Source organism: Loxodonta africana, chromosome X (assembly GCF_030014295.1).
Source record: "Loxodonta africana isolate mLoxAfr1 chromosome X, mLoxAfr1.hap2, whole genome shotgun sequence".
Taxonomy (NCBI): Eukaryota; Metazoa; Chordata; class Mammalia; order Proboscidea; family Elephantidae; genus Loxodonta; species Loxodonta africana.
The window spans coordinates 9,579,395-9,603,100 of record NC_087369.1 but is presented as its reverse complement, the minus strand read 5'-3'; the positions used below and the strand labels follow the sequence as shown (position 1 = coordinate 9,603,100).

The 23,706-nt window shown below is 43.9% G+C and overlaps 1 protein-coding gene across 1 annotated transcript in view; it reads left to right on the top strand.

Annotated features, from left to right (window-relative positions):
• The window catches only part of ANOS1 (anosmin 1), a 635,904-nt gene that overhangs the window by 139,269 nt on the left and 472,929 nt on the right, over window positions 1–23,706 (top strand). The window contains exon 2 of the mRNA XM_064277948.1: window positions 6,217–6,327. The gene's annotated coding sequence lies outside the window, so the exon portion shown is untranslated. The remainder of the gene's footprint in view (window positions 1–6,216; window positions 6,328–23,706) is intronic.

Genomic DNA, 23,706 nt, shown 5'->3' with positions numbered 1-23,706 from the left:
TTACCTCGCTCACCGGATCAGCTGTAGTGAACAATTTCACATTTCTCCACCACATCAAAGATTCCACTTCTAGGTATGGCTGGCATCTGTCTCTCCCCCAACCCCACAGCACCTTCCTACAGAATCAAAGCCTCTTTTCAAATGTATAATCCCTGACGGGCAGATGAACCAGTAAAAAGGAAGCATGGGCTTACTTGTGCTTACTCACTAATCTGTGGTGAACAATTTCACAGTGTGGTGAAACCCCTGTGAAATTGTTCACTACAGATGATCTGGTAAGCAAGGTAAGCACCGTGCTTACCTTACCTATTGGATAATCCACCCCTGTGCCTTGATGTGTTGCTGTGATGCTGGAAGCTATGCCACCAGTATTTCAAATACCAGCAGGGTCACCCATGGTGGGCAGGTTTCAGTAGAGCTTCCAGACTAAGACAGACTAGGAAGAAAGACCTGGTGGCCTCCTCCCAAAAATCAGCCAGTGAAGACCTTATCAGTCACAACAGAACAGTGTTTGACTTTCGCGCCTTGGACAACCATCAGGAGGGATCAGCCACTAGAGGAAGACATCATGTTTGGTGAAGCAGAGGTCCGATGAGGGTGAGGGAGACCCTTGGTGAGATGGATTGGCACAGCAGTCACAGTGATGAACTTGAACATGCCGGCGATCATGAGGGTGATGCTGGATGGAGCAGCATTTCCTTCTGCTGAAATAAGGTCGCGCTGACTCGAAAGCAGCTGTCATCATCATCATTATCCCCATCGTCTATGGATTTGAAAAACAGGAAAGCTGTAATTTACGTCGTTTTAGAATGGAAAGCAATTCCGCTGTTGTGGACTATAAACGGAGGCGTGGGGAGGCTTGCAATCTGAGACACCTGGATCTGCTTCTTTGATCTCCCAGCTGGCCAGCATGCAAAGACTTCAGTGAAAAGATACGTCTCACTAACTCACGTGGACTTCCTCTCAGTTGCTCCACTCTGCCAAAGCTTAAGCTATATGATTGTTTCTGACTTTATGACCTAGTGAAGTAGTTCAGACCAGGTTTTCTTGACCTTGCCGCTGTGATTGGGATGTTGGATCAGGAGACCTTTATGAGTTCTCTCAATAATAAGATTCGGTTGATCTATAAAAGCTAATTAAAAAAATTTTTTTTTTGTCATGTCGTCAAAATATCAGAGACTAATGAAGTGTTTATAATGAAACACCACCATCCACAGGCCCACCCCTCCCCGTTCACACACCCACTTGTCATTATTTCTGCTTTGATACTCGCTGATGATGCCACATCTCTACTCATAGTTTCAGAATACTTCTTCTGGATGTGGTAAATTTAAATATTGTCTCCGGGCTTCTTGCTCTGAGGGTTGGTAATATCCTTCACACATGGTCCCTCTCACCACTTATTTCCCGTCTTTTCTTTATCACCAATCTTAGCTTGTTGCGTCAGTGGGCTCGTGCAGTGTAACAAACTACCATCAACTTAGAAGCTTAAAAAACACACATGGTTTGATGGCAAATTATAACTCAATTTTGATAAAATACAGATTCTGATTCCATAGTTCTGGGGCGGGGCCAGAAAACATGCCTTTAGTGGAAGCTCCCAAAGGAGGCTGAGACGTGACTGTTAAAGGCCTTGTAGTAAAAAGCAGGCCCAGAAGGGTGTTGGTGGAGCTCAGAGCAGGTGGGCACATGACAAGCTCCGTTTTCAAGGTTTGCAGGTAGAGCTGGTACATTGGGTGAGTTGGCCTTGGAAGGATGCTGGCATAAACCCCGTTGCTTTCCCTCTGGCCTCAGCTTTTGCCCATGCCCTGGTGAATCTCTTTTCTTCCCCCGGTGGCCCTATAGCTCTACTGGACAGCAGTCATAAATTCAGGTATTACAAAGGCCAGACAAGTCCAGGAGCAAAAGCGCAGCCTCTCCACCACATGGAAGCTTCCTCCCAACCCCGGCTTGGGCCCGACTCAGGCTCAGCCTCCTGCAGTAGACCATTGGGTTAGGGTCTCCTGCTTTATTCGTCTTAGTCTCCTCGTGCTGCTGTAACAAAAAATACTACGAGTGGGTGGCTGTAAAGAGCAGGAATTTATTTTCTCATGTTTCTGGAGCTGAGAAGCCTGAATTGAGGGCAGTGGCCCTAGGAGAAGGTCCTTCTTTGTCTGTTTCAGCTTCTAGCAGCTGCCAGCATTTCTTGGACTTCCTGGGCTTGTAGATACATCTGCGTCAGTCGTCAGATGGCATCTGTCTTCCTTCTGTGTGTGTTTCTCTGTGTCTAGATGGCCCTTTGTAAGACACCACTCAGGAGGGATTAGCTTTAGGACCCACCTTATTCTGGTACGACGTGATTAACATAAAAGAAAACCACGATTCCCACACAAGTCCGTATTCACAGGTATGTCAGCATACCTTTTTGATTGACACATGACCTTCTGCTCATCCCATAACATTACTGTTTTCCCACCTTTGCCTGTGATTCCTATCATGTGCCACCCCTGTGCCTTAGTCTTTATCATGTCCCTGAGCTCTTCCAGAGTCCTTGGGTGGTCCAAATGGTCAAGGGCCTCAGCTGTTAACCAAAAGATTGGAGGTTTGAGTCCACCCAGTGACGCCTCAGAAAAACCAGCTTCTGAAAAACCAGCCATTGGAAACCCTGTGGTGCCCAGGTCTGCCCCGACACACATGGGGTGCCATGAGTCAGAGTTGGCTTGGTGGCAGCTGGGTTTTTTGCACCACAGTACAGCGTACCGGTTACTATCAAGTAGATTCTGACTCATGGTGACCCCAAGTGTTGCAAAATTGTTTTTTGGGTGCGCTTTTCGTTCTAGTGTGAAGGGTCCCTGTTTTGTTCTCAAAAAGCTTGCTCTAAATGTACATCTCCTGGCCCCACCCTAGAACATTCCATCCTCCTGCCTCAGTCTACCGATCGCTCTTGCTGCTGCTCACAGCTGTCATCCTGGGACTTGCCATCTTTGCTCCTGTGGGTAGGTGCCATTGTTCCTGGATCATAATTTTTTTCTTCTTGGTTTACAGACAACTTTTGTGACAGCTAAATCCTTCTTAGGAAGGGTCACGTGAGAGGTAAGCCGTCTGTGTTCTTGCAGGCCTAAAAGTTTCTTTATCTTGTTTTTATACTTCGTTACTGGTTTGACTGCATGGCATGTTGGTGTTTTTGTTTTTTGTCAGAACTTTGGAGATATTACCCCTAGTTTTTAACATGTTGTATGAGATCAACTCTTCTAGAATTGCTCAGAGCTGTGCCTGGGTGAAGATCATTTTCGTTCATCCGCTTCAGCACTTGGGGGACACATTTAAATTGAAGGTACAAGGAAAGAACCTTCTTTGTTTTATAATTTCTTGGGAAATATCCTTCCCTATTTTCTCCGTTCTCTTTGTCTAGAACTCCTATTTGTCAGTTTTACTCTCGGAATGGATAAAACTTCTAATTTCAGACATCATGTTTTGAATTTCTCAGTATTCTCTTGTGTTCTGATTAAAAAAAATTTTTTTTAATAAGCAGGGTCTTGATTTTGTTTTTGATGAAAGTATATAAAATATTTCTGAGCAAATTAATTTTTTTTTCTTTTTGTCCCCCCAGCCCCAATCCATCTCGCTTTTCTTGGCATTTAGGATTTCTCTTTATGTTCACCTTCCTGGTCCATGCTGCTTGCTTTCCCAGGTGGCTCACGACTCTGGCTCTCCTGTTATGCAGGAGAAATGGTGTTGACGGCTCTGTACGAGCAAGGGGTTGTTGGCCGGCCAGCTCAGTTTGTGCTGCCGAGTGTCACAGGTGTTATTCTGGGAGCCTGCTGTTATCCTACTAGGCACCAGTGCCAAGACTTTGGTGCTGTCCACAGATGACAGAATTCTCCCCAAGGTGCTTGTTCAGTTTATACAAGAACCTTCCATCTTTACCTCAGGAATAAATGCCTGGCTGCATGCTTTCTGCCTGCGATATATGTGTGTGTGTGAGTGTATGTGTTTGAGAGAAACTGTGTGAAAGTGTGTACGTGTGTGCGCACGTGTGTACGTGTGTGCGCACGTGTGTACGTGTGTGCGCATGTGTGTAAAAATGAATGTGTGTGCGTGTGTGAAAGTGTACGTGTGTGAGTTTTTGCATGTGTGTGAGAGAAAGTGTGTGTGGACATGTGCGAGAGAAACTACGTGTGTGTGTGTGTATACATGTGAGAGTATTCTCGTGTGTGTGTGCATGCAGGGACACCCTGGTAGCATAGTGGTTAAGAGCTAACGGCTGTTGACCACAAGATCAGCAGTTGGAATCCACCAGGTGCTCCTCGGAAACCCTATGGGGCAGTTCTATTCTGTCCTGTAGGGTCGCTAGGAGTCAGAAGTGACTTGATGGCAACAGATTTGTGTTTTTTTTTTATGTGTGTGCATGTGTGAGAGTGTGTGTGTGTGAAGTCTGCATGTGTGTGAGTGAGAGTGTGTGTGTGAGAAAAAGTGTGAATATGCGCGTGCACATGTCTGTGAGTGGAAGAGAAAGTGTGTGCATGCGCGTGTGTATGTATATTTGTGTGTGCGTGTGCATGTGTGTCGTGTACGTGTGTGAGTGCATGCGCATGAGAAACTACATGAATATGTGCTCCTGTACGTCGGTGCATGTGAGTGTGAGAGAAAAATGTGTGCATATATGTGGGTGTGCATGTGTGTGCATATATGTGTGAGAGAGAAAGTGTGTGTACACGGGTGTGTTCCTGTGTGCAGTTATCGCACTGCCCTGCCTGTGACTGTCACTGGATCCCAGTGCTTTCTGCTTGTGAACTCCCTCTGTCTCTGTGACCCCCCGCTGTGTTATAGGTGGCTTCCAGTTGGGCTGTCTGTGGTGCCGTGCCATGCAGTTTGGCACACACTCTGCACGTGCTCTAGGCTGCAGTCCCCTCTGCCCTGTGCCGTGACTGAAGCTCCCTTCACGTGCTGTCTGTCCTCTAGGCCGGTGGTTGTCAACCAGGGCTGTGGTGTCCCAGGGGACATTTGACTATGCCTGGAGACTTGGTTGTCACAGCTGGGTGGTGCTCCTGGCATCTAGTGGGTAGAGACCGGGGCTGCTTCTCGGCATCCTGCAGTGCATAGGACGACCCCCACCACAGAGAACAATCCGGCACCACATGTCACTAGTGCCATGGCTGAGAAACCCTGCTCCAGAGTTTTGTTCAAATTGCACATCTGCTGATAGTTTCACACCGTAAAGCTTTCCTTGTCAGGGATTGTCATTTTAATTATTTGTTCACCATCACTTCAATAAGTCTTAAGAAGGAAAGGCTCTAGAAGTATGTACCAAGTCTCCTTTCTGGAACCGGAAGCTTGTGAGCTGTATTGTCTGTTATTCCTGTTCATACTTGTGGAAAGACGCATACATTTCCACAAGATTACAAAGAATCAAATTCCCTGCCTTGAGTATGTTTAATGGACCAGTTAGGATTTTACAAATTCCTGTTTTTCCTCCTCCCAATTTTTCCTCTCATTCCCATCCTTCTTCCTCACATACTGTAAGGTAAGGATTTTTATGTCTGTCTGAGTATGGGAAGCTTCATTGGCAAATGTGTCAAATAGAAAACTCAGCTGAAATCCAGCGCAGCAACACCATCCCAGGAGAAAAATACTTGTTCACCAAAATGTCCGAGCACCAGCCAACAGTAGACTCCTTCCAGACAGTGTGCTTGCATATCTTTTTGTTCGAGTTCCACAAGGCAACTTGCATGTTATCTCAGAGTATCTGTAATTAGAGGAGCCTGACCTCTCATTTTCTTTTTTTTTTCCTAAACTGCCAAGGTGTGGTTTTTTTCCCTCCCTTTTTTAATTGTTTTTAAAAAATTATATATACCCAAAACCCATTGCTGTTGAGTCGCTTACGACTCCTAGTGATCCTATAGGATGGAGTAGAATTGCCCCATAGGATTTCCAAGGCTGGAATTTTTTTTTTTTAGTTTTATTGTGTTTTAGATGAAAGTTTACAGCACAAATTAGTTTTCCGTTCAAAAGTTTCATACACAAGTTGTTTTATGACATTAGTCACAATGCCTGTGTTGTATCAGCACCCTCCCCCTTACCTGGTCCACCCTGGGTTCGCCATGTCCATTAGTCCAGTTTTCCTGTCCCTTCCTGCCTTCTCATCTTTGATTTGGGGCAGGTGTTGCCCATTTGGTCTCCTAGACTTGATTGAACTAAGAAGCACATTCCTCACGTGTGCTATTGTTTGTTTTACAGGCCTGTCTAATCTTTGGCTGAAAACTGGACTTTGGGAGTGGCTTCTCTTCTGAGTTAGCAGGCTTTCCGGGGGCCATAGTTTCGTGAGTTCCTCCAGTCACTGTCAAACTAGTAAGTCTGGTCTTTTTTTGTGAATTTGAATTTTGTTCTACAGTTTTCTCCCGCTCTGTCCAGGACCCTCTATTGTGATCCCTGTCAGAGCGGGTGGTGGTGGTAGCTGGGCACCATCTACTTCTTCTGGGCTCAGGCTGGTGGACGCTGTGGTTCACGTGGTTCATTAATCCTTTGGGCTAATATTTCCCTCGTGTCTTTGATTTTCTTCGTTCTCCTCTGCTCCGAATGTGCTGGGACTAATAGATGTATCTTAGATGGCTGCTTGTGAGCTTATAGGACCCCAGACGCTACTCACCTAAGTAGGATGTAGGACATTTTCTTTAGAAGTATGTTATGCCAGTTGACCTAGATGTCCCCAGAGACCATGGTCCCCACCCCTTAGCACCAGTAACTTGGTCCTTCAAGGTGTTTGCATGCGCCTAGGAAGCTTCTATGACTTTGCCAAGGCTGTAATCTTTACAGAAGCAGACTGCCACATCTTCCTCCCGTGGAGAGGCTGGTGGATTCGAACTACCGACCTTCCAGTTAGCAGCCAAGTGCTTAACCACTGCCCCACCATGGTGGCTTTGATAACATTCATCATTTGTGCAACCATCACCAATATCCGGTTCCAAACTTCCTCTCCCTCTTAAGAGAAGCTCAATGTCCCATAAGCAATCAGTCCAGTTCCCCCTCACTCCTGCCTCCAAGATGTGGTGTTCCCTTCCACGTTCCACCTTCTTTCGCAGAGATATGCTTAGCTCTACATTTCAGATGTGAATCTTTCTCTCCACTGAACATTCAGGGCTCAAAGTAGCACAACAGGTGAGCACAGCTGAATTCTAAGAGCTTCCCTGTCATTGTGGCTGTGAGGGAAATTCCCTCTGTGCTATCTCCTGTTTGGAACATCTGTTTCAAGTTTCTCTGGCAGTTGGTGAGATAACATAATAAGATGGCAAGAGGCAGAAAAAAATATGCTGCAATAAAAATGTCCTAAAAAGGAACTTAGTTGTATTTACATCTTCACAGAACGTGGCTGAAGGCGGGAAGAAAAGTGAAAATGAGCCCCAATAAGTAAGGTTAGAGGAGACAGCACGAGTGGCTTACTGACTGGTGGTTTTGATTCGCTTTTGTGCCGTGTAAGGTATTAACTAGAACACCAAGCAGAGGAGTCCAGGGTGTCAGTGTGTGTGTGTGTGTGTGTGTTCCTCCAGCACGTCTCATGCCTTCTTCCTGCTTCTGGGCCACAGACCTGTGGCCCCAGTAAACCGCCTCTTGTAAGTCATCAGGTGAACGCAGCTGCAACGGCACAAACTCATCATTGTGCTAGATGTGCAAAGCAGGTACCCACTTACACTGTGATAAGTGATCCCACCACCGTGGTCAGGAATTAAAAGGAGCTGTCACGAATTACAATGTCCACAAACCACCAGTGTCATCAAATTGACCCTGACTCATGGTGACCCCATGTGTATCAGAGTAGAACTGTGATCCAGAGGGTTGTCAGTGGCTGATTTTTCAGAAGTAGATTGCCAGGCCTTTCTTCTGAAGTCCCTCTGGGTGGACTCGAACTTCCAACCTTGCAGTTAGCAGCTGAACATGGTAACTGTTTGCACCACACAGGGACTCAGGATATATGACAATGAAACCTGTGAGAACTGGAACTCAACGGGACTGCCCTGGTTTTCTGGGTCTCATGACTTTTCCATCTTTGATAGGGTACAGTCTTAACACTTTACTGTTGTCTTCTATTAGTGAAAAATAATCTGAGTTTTCCTTCTCTGACAGTTTTCTGCCTGACACAGGCTTCATCTTTTACAGGTTATACATATGTGTGTGTGTGTGTGTGTGTATGTATGTCCTATATAGATATCTGTGTGTGTGTGTATATATATATGTATATAAATCTATGTGTGTGTGTGTATATATGGAAACCCTGGTGGCATAGTGGTTAAGTGCTACGGCTGCTAACCAGAAGGTCACTCCTTGAAAACTCTATGGGGCAGTTCTACTCTGTCCTACAGGGTTGCTATGAGTTGGAATCGACTCGATGGCAACAGGTGTGTGTGTGTGTGTGTGTCTTGTAGAAGGAGGCATTGTTTCTGTCTCCTCGGTTTCCTATTCGGCCTAAAGTTCCCTTTTGCTTTGCCAAGTGGTTTTTGCTAGAGCTCTTTCAGTGACTACAGCAGCAGCCATACCATCGATAAGGGTAACAGTGGAAAATGTGGCGTGTTCCTTAATAGCTTCACTCCTTCTTTCAAATCCTTTGGGAAGAGAGAAGGGACATAAATAACTAAATGCCACAGGTTGCTTAGGCAACATAGACACAGTTAGTGCTGATTGGGAGCCAAATAGACTCTCTGGCTAACGACAGTAAATTTCTCCTTCACTTTAAAAAGTTTAGGGTGAAGTTGGGACTTAGGGATTCCTGTGAGAGAGGACGTTGGGCGGCTCTGCTTCTTAATAAATCGACTTGTTTGTGGACCCTGTCATCGCCCAGCTTAAGCCTCCTTCAGATACTGGGCCCCACGTGCTCTTCTGCTTGCCCAGCCCGGCTGAGGACTCAGCTCTTATCGGGACGGGTACAAGGTTAACTGTTGGAAATGGCAACCCATTCGTTTCAATGATCTGAGAAGGTTATTTCATTTTTATTTTTGACGTCTTTGTCCTTTCCTGTTAAATGACATCTCTGTCTTCAGCACCTTTTGTGATTTGCGTGTCCTATCAATTTCATTGGCACTGGGCTAGCACTTTCTTTAAAATAATCAGTCATCAGTCTGTATCATTGAGGCATTTGGCTGGATTGTCCTAAAGATATATTTTTTCCACCGTAGACTTTATAAAATTCATTATTTGTAGAAATTGTTTTTTTAGCACTTCATGGATTTCAGTGCTTTGAATGCTCGATATTTATAAATTGATGTTCATACTTACATTTACAAACGTATGTGCCTATCTGTATCTGTATCATCCATACCTGTGTCTCAGTTATGTGCTGCTCCTGTAACAGAAATACCACCCATGGATGGCTTTAACAAAGAGAAGTTTACTCTCTCACCATCTAGCAGGCTAGAAGTCCCGATTCAGCGCGCAAGCTCCAGGGGAAGCTCTTTCTCTCTGTTGGCTCTGTAGGAAGATCCTTGTCATCAACCTTCCCTTGGTCTCGGAGCTTCTCCACGCAGCAGCCTCAGGTCCAAAGGAAGCGTTGTGCTCTCAGTGCTGCTTTCCTGGTGGTATGAGGTTTCCCCACTCTTTGCTCGCTTCCTTTTCCTTTCATCTCTTGTAAGATAAAAGGTGGGGCAGGCCACACCCCAGGGAAACTCCCTTTACATTGAATCAGGGGTGTGACTTCAGTAAGGGTGTTACAATCCCACTGTCATCCTCTTTAACATAATCTAATCTTGCCTCATTAACCACAGGCAGAGATTAGGATTTACAACACATAGGAAAATTATAATCACAAAATGGAGGACAACCACACAATACTGGAAATCATGGCCTAACCAAGTTGATACACATTTTTTGGGGACACAATTCAATCCATGACAATCTGTGTCTATATTATCTGTATCTATATATATATATTTTTTATATCATCTGTATCTTTATTGGTATCTGTATTTAGAAATTCGCTCACACACGAGCTCTTAAAGTGCAGACGGTGTTTCTACAGCTATTGTTGTTAGGTGGCATGCAGTCGATTCTGACTCACAGTGATACTATGTATAACGGAATGAAACACTGTCCAGTGTCCATTGTTGCAGCCACTGTGTCAGTCCATCTCGTTGAGGATCTTTCTCTTTTTTGCTGACTCTCTACTTTACCAAGCATGATGTCCTTCTCCAGGGACTGGTCCCTCCTAATAACGTGTCCAAAGTAAGTGAGATGAAGTCTCGCCATCCTTGCATCTAAGGAGCATCTAAGGAGCATTCTGGCTGTAGTTCTTCCAAGACACGTTTGTTCATTCTTCTGGCAGTTGATGATGTACGTATTCAGTATTCATTTCCAACACCTTAATTCAAAGCATTGAATCTTCTTTGGGCTTCTTTATTCATTGTCCAGCTTTGGCATGCGTATGAGGTGATTGAAAACACTCTGGCTTGGGTCAGGCGCACCTTAGTCTTTAAAGTGCCATCTTTGCTTTTTAAGACTTTAAAGCGGTCTTTTGCAGCAGATTTGCCCAGTGCAATGCGCCCTTTGATGTCTTGACTGCTGCTTCCGTGGGCGTTAATTGTGGATCCAAGTAAAGTGAAATCCTTGACAACTTGAGTATTTTCTTTTTATCCTGATGGTATCTGTGCTGAATCCAAATATATGTTAGAATATATGTTATATATGTTAGAAAATGTTCTTCATTCTAGAACTAAGGGTTATAAGTCAGAGTTGGGAATTTGCTTGCCTAATGCCCCATTTTTTAAAAACAATTCCCCAGGTCAAGCTTAGTAGACCAGGTGGCTTGTTGACCATGATGGGCTTCAATGCCGATATCACAGGGGAGTTCTGAGTATTGCGTGAGGGAGGTGATGCATGGGAAGCCCTCCGGCCGGTGCCTGGTGCACATAAAGGCTTCAGAAATGCCCGCCATTATTATTACCTTATTGTTGGTTATCTTCTCCTTCCTCCTCCTTTTTCCTCTCCTCTCTCATCCTTTTCTTCCTCTTCCTCTTCCTTCTCTAGTGTTCTGTTTTCACAGTGAATCCTAATACAGTACCTAGCACATAATGAAGGAATGAATGAATGAAGACAGTTTGAAATATGTTCCCTCTCATTTTAGGATGCAAACAAAGGACTCTGAGCCCACTTTGCTTTTTCACAACATCACAGTGAAATACCTGCCTTGAGAGTTGAGTCAAAGGAGTAGAACTGGTTAAGATCGTTCAGAAAAGTTAGTTATGAAACGTGAAGGAAAACCAGACGGATGTGGTATTGTAGCACTTGGTAGAAGAGATCTCTCAAGTAGGAGCATGGAAAAGTATGACAAAGATGAGAAAGTATTCAGCGACGTAGTGGTTAAGTGCCACGGCTGCTAACCAAAAGGTTGGCGGTTCGAATCCACCAGGCGGTCCTTGGAAACTCTATGGGGCAGTCTTACTTTGTCCTATAGGGTTGCTATGAATTGGAATCGACTCGAGGGCGATGAGTTTTTTTGGTTAGTATTCAGATAGGTGTCTACACATATTAAGAGCCAGCCTTGATAAAGAAAGCCCTTCCTATGTCTCAGGCACTGGTGTAAGTGGTTTGCATGTTTTAATGCTTTAGAGCCTCATGAGATAGGTACTGTTACTCAGCCCATGTAATGCAGAAGGTACTGAAGAACAGAGAGGTTATGTGGCTCACCCAAGGTCACACAGCAGGTAAGCGGCAGACAGAAATTTTAGTCTGCCCTTAATGAATATGCTTCACTATTGCTCAACTAAAGCAACATTAAGTTTTAAGAAGAAAATGCCTAATATTATTTGAGCGTAATTTTTTTAAAAAAAAAAATAAGAGAAGCAAGTAGGGGATAGTAGGGCACGGGAGAGCAGAATGGAAGTCAAAAGGTGGGAACAGAAAAGGAAGAATTCAGGTAAAAAAAGAGTTCGTCATCTCTGCTTAGTCCCTGAGGCGGTGTTACACAACATCTTGCAAATAGAACAGGACCTTGAAATCTTAAATGTAAAAGCTTGTAGAGTTTAGCCACGGTGAGTGTTTTTCATTGACTCACCGGGACTTCACTGGGCAGGAGCTGCCTCGTTCCTTGTACTCTGGTTTGCAGAATCTGGGCCCCACGGAGACCTGGTTTGCCTGAGTGCCACTTCACTCATCATGTCTGCAGAGCAGTGCCAAAAACACACATCGGTAGGAATGCAGGTCCAGCGAATTCTGCATCCACTGTTCAGTCCCTCTTGGAGACATTCCTGGAGAGTGGCACTTGGGGGGCCTGTCGGTGCAGTGTGAGATTTACAGGTGTGGAGGCTGGGTGGGAATGGGGGTGCAGGGCAGCGGGAAGGGATCCTAGGATGCCCGTATTGCCAGCAGTGGATTCGGTTGCTTTCTCTTTGCATGGGGGCTGAATACGGGTAGAATCTGTTTCTCCTTTGCTTGTTCAATATGAAATGAGATGTGCATTGAAGGAAGCAAGATGGGAAAGAAAACAGTACAGAATCTCGCGCTGATCTCCAGGAGGAGTAGGTATGTAGTGGTTTTTGCAAGTCCGGGAGAAATTCTGCCTTACCCTCGTTGGAGGATTGCCTCCTACCGTGTTGCCCTTGCTTTGGATCACTGAGAAGATGACACAGCAGCTCATAAGTCAGGGAGTGTTGTGTTCTGCAGCACTCGCAGGCCTGCGGAGAGACTCTGAGAACAACAGCAGTATTGAGTGCTTGTGTGTGTGTGTGTGTGTGTGTGTTGGTAAAGCCAGTTTGTTCTATTTTTATAGGTAAACACTAGGTATGAAGATCTGTGAATCATTAAGTAAATTCCTAACAAAAACAGATAGGATATAATCTTTTTTTTGTATATTTACTTATTTATTATTTAAGAAATTTAAACGTAAACCAAATTTACATTGATGGCATTGTGGAGCGTAGACAATTTTATGAGCCCAGAGCCCTGGAAACTATCAGCTGTGAAAAACAGATTCGCATAATTGTCTTTCAAATTATACTTTCTTAACTTTGGCAAACTGCTTTCTCAGGGTGTATTCTATATTAGAGCCACATCACAGAAGCTATGTTAAAGTGTATCTGAGTTTACAAAGCAGAAATCAGATTGTAAATCACTTGAGCTTGTGGGTATATGGGAGTGGAATGTAAACTATTTCTCTTGGACAGTGGTTGGAGAAGTCTAAAATTAGTTAACGATGACTTTGGCCAACCTTCAAATATTTTAGCCTGGAAAATATTTCTCAGTGTTTTCCCCCTTGTTATTAACCTCTTAGTGTATTCCTTCCCTATTCATTGTCTACGGTATCAGCTTCTGTTTATCTACAAAAACATTTTCATATAAATTTCATTTCATCCAAAGGGATGATAGAGGGAATAATAAAGAAGAACCTGGGATGAAATGAAGTTCATCTTGAATTAAAAAAACCAAACCCGTTGCTGTCAAGTCAATTCTGACTCATAGTGACCCTACAGGACAGAGTAGAACTGTCCCATAGTGTTCCCAAGGGATGCCTGGTGAATTCGAACTGCTGACCTTTTGGTTAGCAGCCGTAGCTCTTAACCACTGCACCACCAGGGTTTCCATTTTGAATTAGAGCCTCCAAATTTGGAACCAATTTTCCTTTGCCACCAGATGTCTGGCAGTAAGTTCAAGCCTTTAAAAGGCGATGAATCTGGCTTGAATCCAAGTACAAGTACTAGGCGGGATGCTAAAGAGATGGATAATGCTACAGTGGCTGAATTTAAATGATATTTGAGAATCTGAAAATAGACATGTAGTGGTGAATAATTAAAAGTAAATACAGAATTATAGCATAGCAAACGATTTGAAATCTAAATTGGTACTAATTGGATAATGGTAGTGTTGTGGATTGAATTGTGTCCCCCCAAAATGTGTGTCAACTTGGATGTGGTATGATTCTCAGTATTGTGTGGTTGTCTTCCATTTTGTGATCTGATGTAATTATCCTATGTGTTGTAAAACCTCACCTCTATACGCTAATGCTGTGGTATTAGAAGCAGTTATGTTAATGAGGCAGGACACAATTTACAGGATTAGGTTGTATCTTGAGTCAGTTTCTTTTGAGATATAGAAGAGTGAAGTGAGCAGAGAGGAGAGGGACCTTGTATCACCAAGAAAGAGGAACCAGGAGCATCTTTTGAATCTGGGGTCCCTAAACTGGTAAACTCCCAGATCCCAGGGAAGATTGATGACAAGGACCTTCCCCCAGAGCTGACATAGAGAGAAAGCCTTCCCCTAGAGCCAGCACCTTGCATTCAGACTTCTAGCCTCCTAAACTATGAGAAAATATATCTCTGTTTGTTAAAGCCATCCATTTGTGGTATTTGTATTACATTTCTATTATAGATGGAATTTGGTACCAAAAGTGAGCTGCAGGTCTAACTGATACCTACAACATGGAAGTGGTTTTGGAATTGAGTAACGGGTAGAGCCCAGAAGAGTTTTCAAGTGCCGAATAGTAAAAGCCTAGATTGCCTTGTAGAGACTGTTGGTGGAATTACGAACATCAAAGACAATTCTGATGAGGATTCAGAAGGAAGTAAGGAGACCTGTAAAACCAGAGAGGGCACAGATGGTGGGAAGCAGTGGCAGCAGAACTAGGATACTGGCACAAGATGGCATGGGAGCCGGCCCACAAAGCGAGAAATCTGAGTACCTTTGGGCAGGAGGCTTCCTGTGGAGTGGGGTGCCTCTGGGCACTTGTTGGTGGAGCTAGGTGTGCCAACCCACGGAGCAAGAGAGCTGAGTGTCTTCACACTGAGAAGTCAAGGAACCAGGAAGCAGAAGTTGAAGAGACAAGGAGCAATGGAAGGAGAGTCTCAGTCTCAAAGGGTGGAACCAGGGCCTGCTAGGTCTCAAAGGGTGGGGCCACAGCCTCCCAGGTTTCAAAGAGTCGGATCCTCTCCAACTCAGTTCTGGAGTGTGGGGCTGTTGTTCACAAGTGCCAGGGGCATGGGACCAGATCGGCTGCCCAAAGCTGAGGGGGTGGGGTTGCCATGCCCCAGAGGCAGGAGAACTGGGCCTGCTGGGGCCAAAGGAGTGGAGTCTCCACTCAGATGGACTAGGAGAATGGGGCTGCCCAAAGCCAAGGGAGCAGAGTTGCCATCCCAGTAGGCCTGGAAGGCAAAGTTGAAGCCCAGGGCCGAGGGGCCTCATCCAGAGTCCAGAGGGCATGGCCAACACACAGAGTCAGGAGGCCAGGGCCATTGCCTAAAGGGTCTCAGAGAACAGAGGATTATTTTCAAGCCTTGAGAGGTAATGCAGTGTGTTCTGCTGGGTTTTGGACTTGCTTGGTACCTGTTATCCCTTCTTTACCTCCGCTTTCTCCCATTTATAATGGAAATGTCTACCTTGTGCCTGTTCCATTGTACTTTGGAAGCAGATAACTTGTATTCTAGATATCACAGATGAAGGAGAATTTTATCCCAGGATGGAATTTGCACTTGGAGTTGATTTCAGACTTTTGGGTTGGTTTTTTTTTTATGATGGGGTGAATGTGTTTTACATGAATTTTTCTGGGCCAAAGGGTGGAATGTTATGTATTGAATTGTGTCCCCAAAATGTATGTCACTTGGCTAGGCTATGATTCCCAGTATCGAGTATGTCCTCCATTTTGTGATCTGAGGTAATAATCCTAAAAAAAAACAAAAACAAAAACCTATGTTTTATAAATCCTCACCTCTATGATATTAATGAGGCAGAGTTAGAGGTAGTTATGTTAATGGGGCAAGACACACTCCATGGGATTAGTTATATCTTGAGTCAATCACTTTTTTTTTTTTTAAGTCAATCACTTTCGAGATATAAAAGGGAGAAGTGAGCAGAGAAGAGAGGGACCTCATACCACCAAGAAAGAAGAGCCAGGAGTAGAGTGTGTCCTTTGAACCCAGGGTCCCTGTATTGGGGAACTCCTAGATTCAAGGGAAGATTGATGACAAGGACCTGCCCCTAGAGCTGACAGAGAGAGAGAAAGCCTTCACCTAGAGCTGACACTCTGAATTTGGACTTCTCGCTTCCTAAACTGTGAGAAAATATATTTCTGTTTGTTAAAGTCATCCCCTTATGGTGTTTCTGTTATAGCAGCACTAGATAACTAAGATAGGTAGGTTTTTTCTGTTATAACAGCACTAGATAACTAAGATAAAAAAAAGATAGTAGGTTTTTTCTGTTATAGCAGCACTAGATAACTAAGATAGGCAGGTTTTTTCTGTTATAGCAGCACTAGATAACTAAGGTAGGTTTTAATATGTGAAAAATGCAATGCAATGTATTGCTCTCCAAAGGACAAAAATGGCTATTCCTTAGAAATTATGAAAAGGGATACTACAGAGATGCAAATAAAACTTGAAACAAAGCAAAAGATAAATAAATACACATTTATAAAAATGTATACAGAAATATGCCTGTTGAGAGAAAACAGTAAACTTTATTTTTCCCTGAAAAGTGACTTAAAATCTTTCTTATGGTCAACTATACAAGAAAGATAGCGTGTGATATTAAGGCTCAACGAGTTAACTTGTACCCTAAAAATTCCTAGTTGGGGAAAATCCCCTTGAGCTGGTGATAGGAGTTGGTGGAAAGTGGGTTTTGTGCTTTATAGGAAATACAAGACTTGAAGGAGGTGTGGGCATTGTATTCCTGTTGAAGAGTGGGAAGGGGTATTCCAGGTGAGGACAGCAGAAAGAGGAAAGGCCTGGAGGCAGGAAGGGTCTGAATAACCCAACAGGAAGCATCACATTGGTGAGTCTATGCAAAGCTGTATCCTGGAAGCTAAAAAGGGACGTGACAAAGAAGGGAAAATGGAGTTGAGAATAGCCAGATTCTTTTGAAGTGTTGTAGTTATCTATTGCTGTGTAATAAAACCCCCAAACGTAGGGGCTTTAGCTCACAGTTTCTGCATATCAAGGATCTGGGGCCAGGTGAGCAGAGTTTTCTGGCTCAGGGTCACTCACAGGCTGCAGTCAAGGTGTGGGCTGGGCCATGGGCATCTCCAGGCCTGGCTGTGGACGGATTGCTTCTGCTCAGTCATGTGATTGTTGGCAGGATTCACTTTCTTCCGGGCTGTTGGTCTGAGAGTCTCAGTCCCTTGCCGGTTGTTGTCTGGAGGCTCTCTCAGTTCCTCAGCACAGGGGCTTCTCTGTATGGCAGCTCTCAACATGGCGGCTTGTTTAATCAGAGTGAGCCAACGAGAAGAGCCAGAGAGGGAGGGAGAGAAAGAGAGAGAGAGAGCGTTGGTAACAAGTTTATTAGGATATAGTTTATGTACTACGCAATTCACTGAATTAATGTATACAATTCAGTGGTTTTTAATATATTCACAGATTTGTGTAACCATCACTGCAGTCAATTTTAGAACATTTTCACTACCCCAAAAGGAAACCCTGTGCCCTTTAGCCATCACCCCGGTTTCCCTATTCCACCCAGCCCTAGAAAACCACTAATCTACGTTCTGTCTTTATAGATTAGTCACAATCTTTTATGGCACATTTTCAGAAGAGACGTCTCATCACTTCTGCCATATTTGATTCGATTTCTAAAAGTGAATCGTGTATACCAGTGTTCATAGCAACATAATTCACAACAGCCAAAAAGTGGGAATAATCCTAGTTTCTATCAACAGATGGGTAGATAAACAAAATGTGGTCCATCCATATAATGGACTATTTATTCAGCCGTTAAGAAAAATGAAGTCCCAGTATATGCCACAACGTGGATGAACCTTGAAAACATTATGTTGAGTGAAATAAGTCAGTCACACAAAGCCTAACATCTTGAAGGCTCACAGGAAGAAAGGCTGCTTAACCTTGTTTGACTGTGTATTTTCCACATGTTTGTGACCGTGAAGCACTTTGCCTCACCATATACCATCTGTTAGCATTCCAGGGAACTAGTGATTCACAGAACAGTCTTCTGGGGAAAAAGCTGCTGTAACTTTCTGTAAACCATGGGTTCTCTCTGTTGGCTCTTGTTAGCATTGTGCACTGAGACAACTAGAGCTACGTGTGATTGTTATATGGATGCTGTTGAACCAAAGATTTCTCCTGTTCCTTACTCTGGTGAGTTTTGAAGCCTGTGTTGAGGAGTTCACATTTATCTCTGTCGAATGCTGTTGGGCTAAAGGCCAGCTAAGTGCCAGGCAGTGTATGACATTGCTGCTCCATTGAGCCGACTGTTACACAACCTTTAACCGTATGGGCATGCTGTTGAATGTTTGGTCTATGATTCATTCAGTGGGCAATTGTTCCCAAAGTAGATAATCCGCAAACATTTCAAAATACTAACTTTTAAAAATTTCTCTTTGTCATTGAGGAAGAATATACACAATAAAACATAACACCGATTCAGCAGTTACTACATGTACCACTCGGTGACATTGATTGCGTTCTTCAAGCTGTACAACTGTTCTCACCATCCTTTTCTGAGTAGTTCCTCCTCCATTAACATAAACCCACTGCCCCCTGAGGTTCCTATCTCATCTTTTGAGTTGCTGTTGTCAGTTTGATTCCATATAGATAGTTCTTAAAAGAGTGTGGTGCTCAAGGCAGATACTTTTTGCTAGTTAAGCTAAACTACCATTTTGTTTTTAAGAAGACTTCAGAAGTTAATTTTGGTTTAAGATTTAAAGATTATCTCAGTGCAGTAGTTTCAGGCGTTCATCTAGCCTCCATGGCTCCAGAAGGCCTGGAGTCCACGAGAATTTGAAATCCTGTTGGGCATTTTTCTCCTTCAAAGTACCAGTTTTAATATTAGGCAGGCCAGGGCTAAGGGCAGAGTCTTTATCTCACTGCAAAATGCCATTCTTCCAGTTAACACCTATCTTTTAATTGACCTTATTCTGGGTACAGCAGTTTAACCAAAAAATAAAAACTAAAACCAGCCAAACAAACAAACAAACTAACCACCTAGTGGATACCTTACTTTAGGAAATATAGCCTCTTTTTCCCCACAAAGAGATCTTTGTGAATTATTTTGCAGTCAGTGGGAACCATATTTTCAGCATTTTCTCCAGTATTGGCTGGTGGCTCTGTCAGGAAGGGAGTGAGTTATGCTGATAAGAGTAGTTTTAGTGAATCTGTACTAACTCATGATGTTCCTCAGAACAGAACTGGAAGACTCTAATAACGTACTTTAGATTTTGGGAGAGCAATTCTGACTCATAGCAACGTATAGGACAGAGTAGAACTGCCCCCACAGGGTTTTTAAGGAGCAGCTAGTGAATTCAGACTACCCAGCTTTTGGTTAGCAGCCAAGCTCTTAACTACTGCACCACCAGGGCTCTGAGCTGATAAAAAGGAAAAGGAGAAAACTTGAAACTACAATACGCCAGGCCAGTCCTGGGTAACATATCATCTCATAAATCTTCAAAACAGCAATACAAGATGGGGTAGTTATTCGCATCTTACAGTTGGAGATATTAACCTCAGAGAGAGCCAGTAATTTGTCCAAGGCTCTGCATTCGGAACCTAAGTCCATTTGCCTTCAAAACTCTGGACTGCCCACATGGCCCTGAAAGAGATTTCTAGCTAAGCATGAGTATTAACCATTCTGTGGCCCCCCCCCCAAAATAATTTAATTTCTCAGGGACAGGTGTTCTGCTCCACCACATTTTGAAGTCTTTCTAGTTGCAAACTCACGGCGAGCCTGTTGTGCACGCTGGAAATAGTCTTCCCCACTGTGGACTCACTGTGATAACACATTTCTCGGTTCTGGTTGCCAATCTCCTGACATGTTGCCATGTGAGAAAATTACGCCCTCATTGTTTAAGCCATTGCTGTTAAACCAGTGGCTGCAACACATGGGCCATCAGTACTAGCAACACACAGGGTGAATCTTTCTCCCAGAATCCTCAAAGAGATAGTGAGCCTGGGGAGGAAATATAACCTAGGCTAGATTTTTTTCCCCTCAATATCTGGAATGACACAGTAAGTATAGGCTTAAAAAGATGAAATAAAATGAGTTCATTTTTTTTAAACATTGACAGGGATTGCCAGACTTCCACATTGTGGAAGGAACAGTTAAGTTGCTGTCCTAACACCCATCCGTAGGCCTCACCTCCTTGGTCACATCTAGCTAAAGCCAGGGTATGTTGGTTCTGTCCATGCCATGTAAGTGGGCATCTTCCAGGTGGCATCCTGGAGGGCATTTGCTCTCCTGATAAAAAGAGAGAGACTGCTGGCTTGCCCTTCATCCTTTGCCCTTCCATCTTCTTCCTGCCTGGATCCCTGGGTGTGCATCAGCCATTGGTGATGACGTCACATCATGATGGACAAAGGACGAGATGCTAAGGGTGGAGGAGCGGATAGAAAGAACATGGCCGGGTCCCCAAGGCCATTGGTGAGTAGCTTCACCAGCTCTGGATACCCACCTCCTGACTTCTTATGTGAGAAAATTACACCTTCTTGTTTAAGCCATTGCTGTCTGGGCTTCCTATTTTCCCCACCCAAATACAAACCTCCCTGAGGTTTTTATACATCTGTAATTTCTCTTACTTAGGGGAAACAGTCGATGGCTTTTCAACCTCTAGAACTAAACAGTTAACACAAAAAAGGTCGTCGAGGTTTAGCGTTGATCAAGGCAACAGTCTCAGAATGTATGTTGCTGTTCTAGGAAATTTGGTTTCAGGGACGTCATTCTTTATTTCATAAAAACATGAGGCTTGAGGTTAGTTTTATTTTCTTACATGAGGTACTAATATGTTGTGCTGGGTTAAAACAAATGGTTTTCATTGGTATGTTCTACATACATACACACGAGGGACGCTTGGGAATATGCCGTCAATAACGGAGCTTTATTCTATGTAAATGATACCTAATTAACAACAAAATTCCTGTCAAGGTAATCACAAACGAGTAAATAAAACTGTGCTCTTAAATTCTGAGGAATGTAATCAGTCTGGGTTACGATTATTTTCAAGGTGTCAATAAAAATAACTCAAATCTTGTATTCTGGGATGATTTCATAGTCCACTTTAACAGCATCCTACCTTCTAAAAAGAAATCAGTCAGGTGAAAAGGGACACAGAAATATCCTGATAAATATTTTAGACTCTTTAGTAGCTGAAAGACATAATTTGGACAAAGTCCAGAGGGAAGATAGAGAAATGACAAAATCACTCCAAGAACTGACAGATGACAGAAGATCAAACACATAGAGTCAGTGTGCTTTGATAGAGCAGTAACTCAGAATGACATGATGACAATCTGTAATTTTGTCAAAGACAACACCTGGGAGAAACAGAAATAGAAAAATAGCACTTTATTTGATTTTGATGCTTCTGGGCAAAATTCCCACTTCTTCAGTAAATATTTATGGAGTGCCCACTGTGGGAAGACATTACCCTAAGCAGCACCGAGGATGCAAAGAAGCAGGACTCAGTCCTTGCTTGCCCTGAAGGTGACCGGAATCTGGTGACTGAGTTGGACAAACGAACAGCCAATAAAGACAGGGGGAGGGGCCGAGCAAAGTGCTGACGGCTGCAGAGGCACAGGGCAGCTATGTAATCCAGCCTGGGAGTGTTCAAGGAGACTGCAAAGGGAGGTGATGCTGAGCAGAGACCTGATGAACTAGGAGAAATTTTAGGAGACGAGAAGGAGTAAGGTTTTGAAGGCATATGAAATAAGTCATTTAAAACCACTGAGAAGCATGGTACGTTGAGAGAGCTGCAAGTAGCTTGGTAAGGCTGGAGGAGGGTGCTTTTACATTGGGAAAAAGCAACAGGAGGTTAATGCAAGATGTTACAAGTGATGGGGGCTCATTAAACATATATAGCTGGGAAATTACATGATCAGATGAACGTTTTGGATAGACCACCTCTCTAAAAGTGGATTCTAGGGAGGCTTGGCTAAACCCAGAGATACTGCGTGGAAGGCTAGTCTCGTAACCCAAGATTTGGGTGTTGGTATGTGGATAGATTATAGAGATTTGCTGAGTAACTTGATTAGGGGTGAGGAAAGTTGTAAAAATGGTGTGGGAACGGCATCTGACCACATCTCTCTTTGCAAGGCAAAATGAGAATCAAGACCAATAGTCTGAGGCTGATTCCTATGAAGCAGAGGTCAGACATGACATGCTTCCTCTCCCCAACCTCTTTACCAATTCGGACACCAAGCCATCCCTCCCACAGCACTCTCTGCTTCTTTGCTGGGTTTGATAATTCATTACAGTGGCCACACAGAACTCACAGACAATACTCATGATTATGGGGTTTATTAGAGAAGTAACAGTTTACAATTTAGGATCAGAAACGACTCAGGATACGGTTCTTTGATCTGGACAGCTTTTCCTCAGCTGTGCCAGGCAGGCCTCTCTCCGGCCCTCTCACTCTTGGCCAAGTGTTACAAAGCTCTTTAGCTCTGCCAATTTAAGCCTGGAGGCATCCCACTCTGACAGCAAGCCTCCTGCCTGAGGGCACTCAGCTCTCTCACTCTGTGGGTTTGCAAGCCCACCGCACCATCTCCTACCTGTCTCTTGGTTCTGTTGCCTCTCCTGCCATCGTTTCTCTGCTACTGCTTCTCACCATCTCTCACTGTCTCCAGTGTTAACAGCTCTCCCTGTCTCCTAGGCCTAGGAGGTTCTCAGCCATGGATCCCAGGTCCAAAGGACAACTCCACTCCCATCTCTTCTGATTGGTGGTAGGTCCTCCTCTGCACCGGTATTGGCTCTCTTTTTTATCCTACCAGGATGACAAAACTGACCATTCCCCTTGTTAGGGCTCCATACACCTATTTTGCAAGGTCCAACCCCCACAGGGTTCCACACACCTTATATGCACTCTTTGCAGACTGTTCAGTCCCCTTGATGGGCCACAAACACTATATTTGCATAGTTCTACCATATCATTATGTGGGAGTCACAAAGACTATGGCTAAAAAAAAAACCCTGTTGCCGTCGAGTCGATTCTGACTCATAGCGACCCTATAGGACAGAGTAGAACTGCCACATAGAGTTTCCAAGGAGCGCCTGGTGGATTTGAACCACCAGCCTTTTGGTTAGCAACTGTAGCACTTAATCACTATGCCACCAGGGTTTCCAAAGACTGTGGCTAGAAGGGCCATATTAAGTAATTCACTACACCACAGTGGAACAGGAGTTTAGGATGGAATCAAGTATAGATGGTAGTGCTGTTGTAACACCTGTCATTTGAGTTGAGTTTTGGACATTGTGAGTTTGAAGTGAATGTGTGCATGATGCAGTTGTCTTTATGGCCATAAAGTTCCATGAAGGATCTGGGCTGGGGTATGTATTTGAAAACTCTAATCATATAAGAATAGATGAGATCCCTCCAAGAAGTTACCCAGAGTGAGAAGAAAAGAGGGCTAAAGATGGGATGCTCAAAGGTACCAACATTTAAAGGATGGGTGAAGAAAGAAGAGTACTTGTAGGAGACAGGAGAGGAGCACCAGAGAGAAAGGAAGAAAACCACGAAGCAATGATTCAAGATAACGTGTCTGTCTGATAGATTTGCTACCCTTAAAATCAAAACATGAACTTGAGTCCCAACTCTACCACGTACCATCCTGTGAGGACTAAATTGGATTGTGCCTATAGACACATTGAGCTTCTGAGTCTTTTTTTGAAACTTTATCCCTTTCAATGTATCTTTGTAATTTAGGAGTTGTGACCACATACTTGATTTCTGTATTTTAAAATGGCAAGTGTTCATTTTCATCTTTCTTCAGACTCAACTGAGCACTCAGATTTTCTGAAGTTTAGCATGCTAAGTAGTTTCCC